This window comes from Myiozetetes cayanensis, unplaced genomic scaffold (genome assembly GCF_022539395.1).
Source record: "Myiozetetes cayanensis isolate MyiCay16 unplaced genomic scaffold, myiCay2020 scf4, whole genome shotgun sequence".
In the NCBI taxonomy this organism is placed as follows: domain Eukaryota; kingdom Metazoa; phylum Chordata; class Aves; order Passeriformes; family Tyrannidae; genus Myiozetetes; species Myiozetetes cayanensis.
In genome coordinates, this window is record NW_026087631.1 from 47,609,734 (window position 1) to 47,624,665 (window position 14,932).

General features: G+C 38.8%; 1 protein-coding gene across 1 annotated transcript in view; it reads left to right on the top strand.

The window, feature by feature from the left end:
• Positions 1–14,214, top strand: part of IPO11 (importin 11) — a 162,606-nt gene extending 148,392 nt beyond the window's left edge. Inside the window, exon 33 of the transcript XR_007630630.1 lies at positions 13,720–14,214. The gene's annotated coding sequence lies outside the window, so the exon portion shown is untranslated. The remainder of the gene's footprint in view (positions 1–13,719) is intronic.
• The last annotated feature ends 718 nt before the right edge of the window (positions 14,215–14,932 follow it).

The following is a 14,932-nucleotide window of genomic DNA, read 5'->3' on the forward strand; positions in this document are numbered from 1 at the left end:
CAGAAGGAGGTATTTGGAGGAACCAAAATGAGAGAGAAACCAAGCTCTCAATTTAAACATTAAGACAACGTATCAGTGGGCAGTACTACCACTCTCCCAATCAGTTGAGCAGTTTTTGGTGTATTTTCCTTTCATCTTTCATTGCCCATATTTTTGACCATGTAAACTAAATTACTCCAAGTCCAGACAGATTGCAATCACTTCAAGTGTTTCCAACACTTAACATAAATTTTTATGGGATTTAGGTTAATTTCCTATGCTTAAAATTGTTCACACTAATAGAGCCTTGGAAAAGCTTTGTAAGAACCTTTTAAGAGCACTGGATATACTGTTGCCTTTTTGTCTCTGTACATCTCTTCTAACAGCTAAATAAATTTCATAGTTTTGCCCAGCCAGCCAGACGGCCAGCCCCTGGGGCTGAGAACGGTTTTGTCCAGGTGGATTTCCGGACAAGAAACCAATTAAAACTCTCAGTAACGCCTTTGCTAATTACATATTGAAGAAAAACGGAAGAGAAGGTTTGTTGCGCAGTTGAAATTACGGGCAGCAGCCATGTAGAAAAGGCAGTGGGCCCAAGGAGGGCAAGGCCCCCTCCTCCCCCGGCTTGGGCCAGGGGCAGGTATAGCACTGAAGCCCCCTTCTCTCTTGTAAGGGAGTGAAGAAAAAAAAACTTAAAGGATTAATTGCTTGGACGAAAAAACTGCTGTGGAAGAAATTCCAACAAAGAGATAACAGAGTGTCCAAGGTCAAAGCTGGCAGCTGAAGCTGCAGCAGGAGAGAGAAGTGCGAAGGGGGGACTTGCTTCTTCCCCCTTTCGCTCTCTCCCTTCAGCATGGTAAAGACTAAAAAAATAAATCCTTACTACCTGTGAAAGATTGTTGAGGTGAGGAGACCCCCAGACGGTTTACGAAGGAGCTTGTGGATGTACCAGAGAATCAAGACTTCATGAGAGGGACTGAAATGAGGCAGAGTGCTGTTGAAAACTTATGACCCTGAGAGAACCTCATACTGGAGCAAGAACGGCTCGGGTGAGATGTTGGAATCTCAGTGAAAGATCCATGCTGCTGGTGTTGAAGATTTGTGACCCTGAGAAAATCTCACACTGGAGCAAGAATGGCTCGGGTGAGATGTGGGGATCCAAGTGAGGGATCCATACTAGACCCATGCTGGAGAAGTCTGTAAAGGACTGTTCTCCTGTGGGGAGGGACCTCCATAGAGAGACAGGGGTTGACTCATAAACCATTATCCCCTGTAACCCCGTGGAAGAAGATCCATGGTAGGCAAGTGTCCCCTTGCAAATCCATGGAAGAAAAGACCTTCAAGGCCTGGGTAACCCCCCAGCCTCTGGTCTTAGCCCAGGAGGGGGGTAGGCCCAACCCTGGAGGCTGACACAGAGTGAGAGAGAGATGAAAGAATTCCAGCTGCGACGAGAGTGCTGCAGAATTATTGAGGAGACCTGGAACTCCGAGAATGGAGAACTAGACTTCTTTTCCTCCTTGGACTGATATAAAGGGGGGAGAAGTATTTTCTGTAAATACATAATACTTTTACTTAAGTTGAATTATTGAAGATGTAGTTCTTTAATAGCTTTTATTTTGATTTTGCTAGTAATAAATATTCATATTATTTTCCTAAATCCAGTCTCTTTTGTCTGCATAAACCTTCTCTCAACTAATAATAATTGTGTGGGGGGGTGTGAAAGCAAATTGACCAAGAGCAAAACCACGACAATATACTGTTGCCTTTTTGTTTCTGTACATCTCTTCTAACAGCTAAATAAATTTCTATAACCTTTTGGGAAATAGGAAACTTTTTATTGGACTTCTGAGGGCAAGAAGATATAAAACAACATGCAGTTTTCCTGTCTTCTCTGGATATATGTCTTTAGCAACACAGGATAGAATAGTTCGTGCTTCTTATAATTTCTATGGATGAAGTTAGCCATTTGTCTTTTGTCTATAAAGTATTACACAGTTCCCATAACAGGAAAGAATGAATTATAAAAGTAATATACATTTCAAAGGAAGTATGGATTACAGTCAGTTATCTTAACAAGCATAGAGAGAAAGAAAGCCCTCTAATGCTGAAACAACACTGCTGATTCAATACTGAATAAAGAAGAGATGAATAGGAAATTTGCATATGAACTCTATTTGAGAACGTAGATGAACAAATTTCTGCTTTACATTGCAAATAATTTCTAATAAAGTAAAGAAATAAAGGATTTCATAAATGCATATGAACTCTGCCAAAACATCATTGTAATATAGAGAAATAGGTGAATAATGCAGAGACAAGATGAAACAGAAATATTACCATAACTTATTGTCTAAAGAATGATTTTTAGTTTTCCCCTTCAATGCCACCAGAACTCCTCATAAGGACCCAAAGGGCATGTTGTCTCTATTTCCAAGCTGCCATCAAATCTCAGTGTCTTTCTCTCAGTGTCTTTCTCCCAAATATTAAACATCAGAAGAAGAAATCACTTGTTTCTAGCTGTTTGGGTGGGGGTTTTTGTTTGTGTTTATTTTACTCTGAGGAGATTGTTTAATCTGTGGAACTTCACTGATGGTAGACCAGGCCTGTGCCTTTGCTTCCAAATACAAACCTTACCTTGCTTGGCTGTGGTGGTTACCATAGAAATAGTGTGATGCAACATCTCCTTTTCTGTTTCATGGTAGAGAGTTAAAACCGAGGTTCCTGGAATGAAAGTTCAGAAAGAGAACAAAAATGACATTGAAATTTGGATAATAGTGGATAACTGTGTTAAGTAGTTGGGGGTTTACTCTGTCAGGGTTTTGGTTTTTTGTTTTTTTTTTTTTTTCCTTCAACAGAAAACAACTAATTTCTCTGGCAGTTGGAGTTATTCAGCTTGAAAATAAAAACTGTAATTTGTTGTCATATGGCCTGTAGTCTTACAGCAGTAAGACATCTAGCAAATGTTTTGTTGCAATATTCAAGTATATCTTAAAAATACAGAAAAAAGAAAGTATTATGAAGAAGATTTATTTAATTAAAAAAAAAGAATAAGAGGAAGAAAAAAGAATACTATATGCAATAGAGTTGCACATTCCTAAGAATCTGACCTTCTTGGAAATAAAGAAATGATTCCTTAAATAGGAACACTTTGATGAAATCTCTGAAAGAAACAGTTGCATGATAAAAGCATCCTCTGTTTGTGTTTACCTCTGTCCTTGCATCTGATTTTTAAAACTACTGAACGCCTCTACTGAAATCTGGTAGGTGCAGTTCCATTTACTTGAACTTGCAGATGATCTGAGAATTCAGAACTTTGTTGATTATGATTTGAAAAAAAAGAGAATAGCTGAAAGTTTCATAGAATTATATAGATTTGTTGTAGCAATAAAAGAACAGAAAACTGTGAAAGGGTTTAGTAGATACCAGCATTACCCAATATCTTTAACTCTTTAGTTTATTTCTTTTCTATTTCTTTCCAATTTAGATTTTGCTATTATGTAAAGTAGATTTTCAGGAATTGCATATTAACTCTTCAATTTCAGTTGTAAAAAAGCTCATTGATTTTTACAAACTCAGTCTGAGTCCTGATTCTTATTCAAAGGATAATTATCCAAAGTCTTGGTGCAATTTCTCTGCTCCCTCATAAAGCTGTGGACTGATACAAAGTAATGTATTTCTACTAAATTATTCATTAAGTCAATATCTCTCTTTAATGCAGTAATCAATAACTTGCTGACAAGGGGCTAGTTGCCACCAAAGAACTATTAAAAAAAAAATCAAGCCTTGTGGTAACAAGGATTTTGTTACATTATCTGATGTTTGGTTTACATGCCTGGACAAAATTGTGGCATCCTGGGAGCTTATCTTTTAATCTGCAGTTGGCATACCTTCTTTGTTCTGTTTGATGCTAATATCTGTGACCATGGCATAGCTTTTTCATTGATTCCTAGGGAATTTTTTGACCTATCATTATAATAAAGTATTGGCAGTCATCAATTTTAATTCTAACCAAAGATTACTTTATTTGATTTAAGACTTTTCTAAGATATTTTTAAATACTTTAGTGGCCAGGCATCTAGAATCAAACTGTCATTTGGATTGAGGTTTTCATTTATTATGTGCAATTGTTATAATCTCTGGAAGTCTGTGGTTCTTCCTTTCAGTTTTCTCAACCTCAAGGGAGTGATTTCTTCCATCACAGGTAAAGCCTGCCCCACATTTTTTTGGTGTTAATTAGTGTGGTAATTCACTGACTGGCTTTGTAATGAACAAAACTTATCTTACCACTTGGAATACCAAGTACCATGGGTGAGCATGGAACCTTTTGGAGAAACTTCTGAAACTTTTTGTATGTGATTTGCTGTATTTCTATCTGTTTCTACATCAGAAGACACTGCTAGGTTAACAATTCTCAGTGTCCTTCTCCTTGAGAAGTCATAGCTTTGCCTTGTACCCTCTATCCCATTTCCTTTCTCTGAAGTATGTTCTAAATTCCATTCCTAATCTCTTAAATGTTTAATGCGTCTTATATGTCTTATATGCCTTATCCAAAATTCCTCTTGAAACCAGTAGCTTTTACCTGGCACTATTGAATGAAGTTGTTTAGGAGCCAAAATCATGCTTCAAAAGGAGTGTGTTCTTGAAAATGATTTAAATCAATCAGGGTCACACATTGGCAAAATTAAGCTTCTGCATCTAAGGATATTGAAATACCTTTTATTCTAAATGGAATTTCAGCCCATGCATCACTTAGGTCTTTGATAGTGGTGACTATCAAGTTTCCCTAAGCCTTTCAGGTTTTGCTGTCAACTGACCACAAAAGTGAATAGTAAACTGCTTCAGAATACATTATTATTTTTCTGCTCTAGCTTTTTTTTTTTTGTACCTATTCTTCACACATTATTCATACACAGCCTAATGTCTTGTTTCCTTCTTCGTTGGCATGAACATTTCCACCTCATTAAGGATCTCATAACTGCATTAGGCAGTGATATGCAAAGAAAATAGAAATGAGACAGAATATAAATTATTTCTGTGACTGGCACAGAGAAGAAAGTGAAGAAACTGACCTGAAACAATTGTGAATTTGAGGCAGGAATAGAACAAACTAAACTTACAGAGTCACAGAGTCACAGAATATTCTAAGTTGGAAAGGACTCACAAGGATCATTGTGTCCAACTCAACTTACTTAGTAACCTTGCTGAAGTATGTCTATGCAGAGGCAAATTATACTGAGTATCCCATCTCAGCAGTACTGAATATAAACAACCCAGAAATACGACTCCAGATTTTAATTTTTAGCCATATTCCATTTAAAGTATATTTTTATCTAAAATACCTTCTTGAAAGTTTACTATAAGGCTGCAACCCCACTTTTCCTACTTATTTGTATCTATGGTCATTTTCTTTTTGCAGTTGTTTCATTTCTTTCTGGCATCTAAAACATATGAAACAACTTTTCAGAATGCCAGTTTTGCCCTTTCAAAGGAGGAGACAAAAAAGCTCAGTAAAATTTCCTCATAGCTTCTTTGTCTAGTCATTCAGTTTCTAGGATGTGTTAAATATTGCATTGCAATAACTACCCATGTGTAGTAGTTTTAAGACTAGGCCTTCCTTGGTGACCAGGTTGTAACCAAGGAACCAAGGCCATGTTCCCAGTATTCCATACGATTTTTACGTAAGCAGGAGTATAAATAAGAAGAGAGAGGAAACTCTCGCTCTCTTTCTTCCAGTGAACCGAAGGCGAAGGTAGCTTTGCTGACGCTCTGCCCGGGCGAGGGAGTGAGGCCTGGCGCATCTGGTTGGCCTTGAGAGGCAGAGAGTGCCGGCGGTTGTGTGGTGTGGCTCGCTATCTCTGGAGGAAAGTATTTGCGTTATATCCCTTTTATTCCTTTTTCCTTTTCCCTTTCCCTTCCCTTTTCCTCTTTGGGGGGTTCCCTGTATATAATTTTCTTTATATATATATATATATAAAAATATATATATATATATATATATAAATCTTGCACTTAAAATTCAGTTCGGTTTGGGTTCTTTTGATTTTCTTTTTCGTGATCTTTCAATTGCACGAGAGTGAGAGGGAGGGGGAAGGATTTGTCCCTGAGGTCCGGGCACTTGGCTGGGAGCCAAGTCCAACCTGGGACACCATGTTTGTAACAGATCATGACATTATGTGTTCCTGAACATTTTTCATTTGGTTTGAATCTTTAAAGATATTTTGTGACTGTATTCCTTCTCTGCACTAGAGGAAGAAAAACCATTTGCATTGCATTTCTTGAGGCATGCTTCTGAACTTTGGAAATGTCTATTTCTGGAATCAGCATGCTTTGCTGACTCCTTAGAAATGCATTTTTAATTGCTTCTTGTGCTTTACCTTTATGTTATTATTTTCATTTTTCTGATTTTAGAGATTTTTAGGCCTTCAGATTTATGGAGAAAAATAAAGACCTGTTGAAACAATCCTTAAAGTATATATTTCCCAACACTTTTCTGATAAAGTGGATCATAGTCAAATTTAAGTTTTTAAACAGAGTAACTGTTATCTTGCTTCTAGGAAATTGCTTGGTTTTAGATACAAGTGTAATTGCTGACTGACACTTTCAGTTAATTTATGTTCCAAACAAAACCATTTCAGACATCCAAATTTAGAAATTAATATCTGTCAAGACAGAGAAAATTAAGACTATGTTTTATGTACCATGATTTTTTATTTGCTTTTACATTTATTCAGTATGCACTTAATCCCTATTATAAAATCAGTTGCACAACTTACAAAAATCTTGTGATTTTTTCAGGTCTTCACCTGAAATTCTGTGAGCTTCAGGTTTTCTTTTCTGGCTATTTTTATACTGATTAAACTTTTCCATGGAGTTGAAAATACAGTGCTCTATACCAGATGAAAACATTTTGAACACATTAGCAATACTTATGCAAATTGGTTTTACTTTCTTTTCACCTTGAATAAATGCATTGCTGCTGCCCATATTCATGGCAGTAGCTGGTCTCAAATATTTATTTCTTGGACCCAAGGGAAAATATAGGTATTCCTTTAAATGACAAAACGTGGCCCTTAGTATTCAGTTGAGATCACCTTTGGGTCTGTGAAGGACCAGTTGTGCTCTTCTGCTGCAGAGACAGAAGTACATGAGTTTGAGTCTCACTGCAGACCCCATCAGATATGTGATGCTGAAGAGTATGCTAGATCATCTGGCAAATCCTATCAAAATGATCTCCAGTCCAAGCAAATACTCCAATAAACAGCCTTTTCATCTCTTCAGGGGAGAGGTGAAGTATTAGGCACTCTCAATAACCAATTTGCATGCTTTTATATGACTGTCAACAAGCCATCGTTTAAAGCTTTACCAGAAATATACATATATTTATGTGGAATATACAGCATCCTGGCATAAAGCTCCATAATTACATATTAAGAAATGTGATCTGTATTCAATGAGGGTAAGGAAAGAGACTTTTCATTACAGTAAGACTGGAACTCTGGTACATTTTAGACCTAGGCTTAGCTAGGAGGCTAGGAAAAAGATGCTGTTTGAACTAGCAGATGGTGAAAAGTAACTTGATTCTCAAAAGATTGTTTATTTCTGTGTTTGAAATTGAAGAGTATGAAAAAAGTAAAGAATTTAGCTCCTTGACGGCTCATTCTGTGGCTAAGAAAAAATCAAACCAAATCTTAAAGCACCTTACCCCTATGCCTGCCATTAGTCCTTAGCTCAAGTTCAGTCACAGATTCTCTACCTTCTCCCTCACAGTGGCACAAAGGTATGGGCAATTGGGGCACTGGTCAGTTCAACACATATTTGCTGCTTCTTCCTCCTCACGTGGTTTCCCTGCTTCAGCAAGGAGTCACTCCCATGGGAAACAGGTCTCCATGAAATTCTCTAACATGAGTCCTTCCCATGGCCTGCAGTTCTCCATGAACTGCTCCAGCTTGAGTATCTTCCATGGAGTGCAGTCCTTCAGGCACAGGTTGCCCCAGTGTGGGTCTCCCACTCAGTCACAAGTCTTGCCAGCAAACCTGCTACAGCATGGGTTCCTCTCTCCATGGGGCCATGGATCCTGCAAGGATCCTGCTGCAACATGGACTTTCCACAGGGTTACAGCCTTCTTCAGGAATCCCCCTGCTCCAGCATGGGGTCCTCCATAGGTTGCAGGTGGATCTGTGCTCCTCTGTGGATGTCTATTGGCTGCATGGGGATGACCTTCTTCGCCATGGTCTTCCTCACAGGCTGCAGGGGAATCTCTGCTCCAGTGCCTGGAGCATTTCTTCCTCCTCCTTCTTCACTGGCTTTGGTGACTGCAGAGTTGTTGCACTCACATATTCTCACTCTCCTCTCCTGGCTGCAGTTGCAGGTTGTTTTCCCCCCCTTCTTAAATATGTTGTCCCAGAGGCACTGTCCCTGTCACCGATGGGCTCAGCCTTGGCCATCTGCAGGAGCCAGTTGGAACTCACTCCATCCAATATGATATCAGCTTCCAGAACCTTCTCACAGAAGTTACTGCTGTAGTCCTTTTGCTATGAAAGGCTTGCCACATAAAGCCAATACAACCCTTCAGAGATGAAGAAAAAGGAATATCCTGTTTCTTTTTTTAACTGTTGTTGTATGCAAGACTTACAGCCATATGTAATACAGAAGGGCTAAAGTGGTATCCTATAGTCTGGTATTCAAGCTTAGTCACCCAGTTGTACTAAGGAATTGCTCAGATGAAGCACAGATGCAGAGACGGCATTTCAGAAGGAATTCACCATATTCAGGAGAAGGTTTCATAGGAGTGAAACGTATCACTTGGGCTTTGATTGAGTCTGAAGGCTTTGAGCTGTAGATGAACAAAAGAGAGAGATAATAGTATTTAATGGGAGACTTGAAATGGTTTGGAAATTAACTCTTTAAATTATGTTTTGATTTGTAGATTATTGTTACATTACAATTGAAATAATGATGATGGTAGAAGGTGATCCAGTTGCACACGTTTTCTGACAACACCCAAACCCAACATGTTTTCAGACAGTAGCATTAAAACCTGGAACCTCTCCTCTTACTCTCCATCACTTCTCACTTGTGTATCAGGATAGTTTGCTTTGCATGGTTTTGAATCAGAAGGGAACACTGAGATAAAATGGTGTGCTTAGGAGTACTTGTTAGTCAGCTTCAGGCAGTTCAAAACCATTAATGAATAAAAAAATAATAATAAGAAAAAAGAGGAGTCTGGAAACAAATACACATAGCTTTCACATGAAAGAAGAACAGATTTACGCTCTATTTCGTTCTGTTTGTAAAGCAACTGGAAAATAATCAGTGAAATGGGAGACAAATTTCAGTCCCATGAGGTTTGCTATTCAACCAGAGAGCAAACACAGGCATGTACGTATTGTGCAGTTTTGGTACTCCTTCTGCTGTGTGATCATATTTATGCATTTACTTACAATCACAAAAACTTCCATTTGCAAGGGGGCTCCTGCAGGAGTGCTTTGTGCTTCATATTATGTAAAATAATACCTGTTGTCATCAGTGAGCACTTTTTTGATTAATCTCAACAGCTCTTCCTGAAACATGCAGTTATGCTAAAATAAAACACATCAGATGATAATATAATACAACGTGCTGCATTATTGTAAACTATTCCTGCAAACTTACTGTCTGTGTTGACATAAGGTCAAACATTACTTTTTTTCCTGTCTTTTCAATAATGGGGATTATTTGAAAACCTCTGAATCCTATACATTGCAAATCTAATATCCTGATTTTTTGTACAGTTATTGAAGGAAAGGGTGGCCTATTTTTCAAATTAAGTTCTTTATTACTGAAATATTTGCAAAAAGAAAAAAAAATAATGCATTATTATAACAATGATGCTTCACTATCTCACCCATCTTGAAGGAGAACTTCTGAGTTTAAAGGAATGCTTTTCAGGAAAACATCTTATCACTAAAAATAGCTCTGCTACCAAAAGAAGCTTGCATTATTCACTAAATAAAATTAGCAGGGCCCCAGGGACTTTCAGAGAAATGACTCAACATAAAATACTCTTATGAACTATTAAATCACCAACACAGAGAGATAAATAAATATAGCATTCACCATGACTGATGTGCTGTGCCCTGTCTGTGTTGAAATAAAATATCCTAATTTGGCAGTAGCAAGTTTTTTGAATAATGTGGGATATACTGGTGTTGCTCGGTAGTCCAGAATGACAGAAAAGGACCTTACTAATACATGACTGTAATGTAGTATATTATTTTGTGTCCTGCTGCAGGTGTACTGTAGATTATTTTCTGTATTTACCTAGGGGTTATTCTGTTGACCCTATAATAATAATAATGGCCGGTCTTCGCGAGCGAAGATCCGGGGAAGGTCTTTCCACCTTCCAGCCTGCGCATTGGATTTTTTAGGTGAGACACAGTGTGCACGGAACTGAGCCCACCCTTTAATCCTAAGGTTCATCTGCCGGGGCCAAGCGAGCTTGGACAGTGGCAGTGAGGTCCTTAGGACGTAGGTGGGTTGCCTTTAAGGGCTAACGAGCCCCACCTGCCCGGGAGTGGCCCTGACCGGGAATCGAACCCGGGTCTCCGCGGTGATAGTGCGGCGTCTTTACCACTAGACCACCAGGGGCTGCCGTTGACCCTATAAAGGCTGCAAAATACGAGCATGGGTTAATAATGTAGTGGAGATTCAATAGAAATTCACCCCTTGTTTCTTACAGTACTTCTTATGAATACTTATTCTAAATTCCTAATTTCACCCATAAATAATAATTTCACCCATAAATAAATTTCCTGATTTCACATAAATATAATTACTACTGCAGAATGATCTTCATTGGAAGACTTCAGAAAGGGCAGGAAATTTCAGCAATGGATAGCTCAAGCTCTAAATTTCTGTTTTGCACAGACATACTACCACTGAAGTAGACTTTCATGTTAAGAGAAATACTGCTCTTGAACTCAGTACTGAATTTGTTTTAGTTTCTTTTTAGTGGCTATGTGCCTGGTTTAGTAATCCACTCAGGACTCTCTCCAGTGTCCTTATCAGGGAAATTCAGGCACAGATGTGTGCTAGCATCCCGCTGCAAACCGAATAGATCTGGACCATGTTTTTCGGTTGCACAGACTGGAGCTCAGCTTGGGCCAGTCAGTTCTCTGCTGGTTGGAGTAAATTCTGAAAAGAAGTTAATGAAAAAAATAAACCAAACTAACCAGATCAGAAAAATACTATGTTTTAGCAATTAATTCCACATGGTGTTCATCCTGCAGTAATTCAGGAACAACAAAAATACAATAGTTTATGTCTATAGTAAAATCACTGACTTATCCCCAAATACATTCTGAAATGTAAAAATATAAACAGTAATATTTAGAAGTATGTTAATGAATAAATTTTAAGATATTTCACATGTGCTCTTCAGTATAAACAAACTTTTGTCCATTTTTCTGGCAATGTATTTATTCTTTTATAGTCATTGCAATAATTAGTCTAATATGGGTGACAGTGAAGAAAAAGAGAAATATTCCCATTAAATGTATTATCATTACAGGAGGACTTTTGTCCAACAAATTTCAAAAGTGAGTTGCATGTGTAAACATGAGGTTATATTAAGAGAATCAATTACATTTTCCAAATGTGCAAAGTTTAATAAAACCTACACCAGATAATGGTGTAGTTAAAATTAATTTAGTTAAAATTAATTTATTCCCATTTTTTTCTCCTTGAGTAAAGGTAAATACAGCAATGAACACTTGCAGCAATTTTTTTCCCAAGCTATTGAGCTGTGTTATTTCAGCGAGACTGGTAGAGGTACACAAGAGGCTTATAATGTTTTTTGACGGTAAATGGATTCCTGCTGCTCACTCTGGTTATTTGGACTTTCACTGCTGGTCTGCAAAAGTTTGTAAACCTAAGTGTATGTTCCAGAGAAAATCAACTCCAAAGAAAGCCTTAAATGGTTCTGTACTTTAAATTTGTTGCCTCCAGAAATATAAAAAAGCCTCCCATCCTTAAAACACCTTGGGTTTGTATATGTTTTTTATTTTTGAACAATGCAACAAAGCTATAGAAACAAACTCACCATCTTTCTCTTGTCTTAGAAAGAAATATTAGGCTAAAAGCAAAATATTGAAAGGAAGCCCAACTTCCTGACTGATAACTTCAGCAAAACAAAATTCTGCTGAGTGAGGGATGTGGCTCTTTGTCTTATTTTGAATTTTTACACTGACTTTTATGATATTCTTGATGAAACTATATAAACATCATAGGTTGTACATCAGAAGCTGCAAAAAGCGTATCTGAGGAATTATAATCCTAAAGTAATATAATCCTCACTTTTTACAGTCTACTCAACTGTATTTGGAGAAATAGACAAGGTTGACAATATATGAATTTCTTCTAGGGTCCTAGAGCAACCTGGTCTAGTGGAAGGTGTCCCTGCCCTTTGCAATGAGGGGTTGGAACTAGGTCATCTTTAAGATCCTTTCCAACCCAAACTATTCTGTGATTTTGTGATTCTGAAAAAGATCTAGAAGTTCAAGCAACAACTGCTGCTTTAGTTCAGTGTTGTCCTTTGGGCTGGTCTCCATCATCCATGCTGCAGTTCCTCTGCCACCACTGTCTCAAAACTTTCTGCCCTTCTACAGTCTCTTTTTTTCATGACGTTGTTTTGTCTGTCCTTTGATGGTCCAGTAGTCCAGACTTCATCTGGATTTTGTTCATGATTTAAGACTTAGCTGAATGGATGAGGTGTTACAAATAAATATTTTGTCCTTTCCTCTTTCTACTCTATTTTGGGTACTCTGAGGAATATGCAGATTAATAGTATGGGAAAAGGTCCTGTATAACACTTGAATACTCATCATATTTGGTCACTGAGAAAATAGAAGGTTTTTGCAATCCTGTAAGAAACTTGTTCTAATGGATGAGAAAAAAATTATTATGAGAGTTCATATATCAAGTATGGCATGAAAAGGCTACTTGTTTGAATCTAGTAATTAAAAACATACCCAAAATGTACTCTCAAAGCCTATATGTGGGAAGGAGGAGGGCTTTTTGGATGGAGGACAGTGGAAGATTTGTCCCTTTGACAAGTTGCAGGGTTTGGAAAGTTATGGAAAGTATTAAATACCTGGGAAACAGGAGTGAGGTTGTGCACATGTCTGCATGTTGGTGTGTGGTTGGAAAGCACAAAGGGTCTCTGTGTGCCTGTGAGAATGAAAAAAGAGTGAGATGGTAAGAGTTGGACATATTCATACAAATTGTTCCATCCCTTCTTTCTTTTGCTGATCAGGGAATGCCAGGACTTGACCCTTGTCAAGTGGTACATTTTCGGGGAAGGGCAGACCATCTAATACTGGCATACGTCCAGTGACCTGAGACAGGACCCAGATGGTATAACAAAAGTGCAATAATTTTCCTGCAGGAAGTAATCCTAAAGGCTGGAGTGGTCTCTACAAACACAATACTGAGCACCACAGCATAGCAGATCACAGAAGACTCACAAAATTAGTTAAAGATACTGCATAATGCTCTTCAGTGTAAGAAAGGGTTCATGATATGTCTTCCAGATGGGATTTTGAGCTTACTTCCAGGTACTGGAAAACTGGTTAATTTGGTAACCCAGTTGTTAGTGCTAAGACAAGGCTGAGCTATGGTAATGCCAGGGCAGTGGGAAACAAGGGTGTTTGTAGTCATTATAGTTCACCTTAATAGTCTGCTTTTGTTTTCCTTTCATCACAGGGATGGGAGGCAACAGGGAAGAAGGTTTCAGTAGCAACAAGATACTTTCTTTAGAGTTGCCCTGTTGGGGATGAGGAAAACCAGGAGGAAAATGAAACAGTATTCGCTGCATGGAAGGACCAAGGGAAGGGAGAAGTTTCGTTTGAAGATTGGAAAACCAACTCTGATATCGCCTCTACCTGCAACAACCATAATGATTAAAGACTTTACAGTGGTAGCTGTGTTAAGCTTGTGAAACCTATTCGTAGGCTGATTTTCCCCATTTCCCTTATGGACTTTTTGCCTGCCAGGCATAGAGACAATCCCTCATTGGTCCGTGTACCCTGAGGTACTGACCAATCATGTTTCCCCCAGTTATCTCCTCCCTTGTCCCTACCTCTTAATGTTTTTTCATGAACCCTTAACCAGTAGCTGTTAGCGGATTTGCATGCTCCGCCCCATCTCCACCCAGTTTCTAGAACCTACCCCAACAGACCCTATAAAACCCACCATCTTGTGTTAATAAAGTTGAATCAGCCTTTGGCTGTGCAGGTGTTTGGACGTGTGTCGTGTGTCTCTTCTTGGGGCTGTGTCATCACCTGAACTTTACCTGCTAGCCTTCTCCTTGGCTGCTACCCTAACAGCTAAAAGCTAGCCAAGAACCCCTGACACTGGTTCGTTCCTTTCCTCTCTACAAAACTGCGTCATTGCCCAAACCATACAGGGTCCCTTTGTGCAAGCCAGGTGGAGGATGCCTAAAGAGCAATTTACAGCAGGACCCTGACAGATGAGGCCTGAGAAAGATAAAGGAGAGATGAAATATCACTGAAGTCTGTAGCCAAGGAGCTATTAACTGAAGTTCAGGGAACAGCTTGTGGGAGCTGTTGTCTCCTTGTCCCCTCTGTAAATGGCTGGCCATTTCTCTGCAGGTTCACTGGTGGGCCTCAGACTGTGGTGAGGATACAGATCATGACAGCTGCCATCAGCTTTTGTGGGCATAGGCCTGTCTCAGAGGGAGCAGAAAGCTCCTCTGAGGGCTGACAGCACTGTCCCAGAGATGAAGCAGATCTGATATACTGGCCAAAGAGGCAAGGTCCCAAGCACTTAAAACAAAAGGTCACTGCAGGGAAGCAAGGGATGAAGGCCAGAGCAGGTACCAACATGAATAATATCAAGGAGAGAACTGTTTAGTGCCAGGAAAACTTCTGTCTGCCCTGCTAATGTTCAAGGGAAG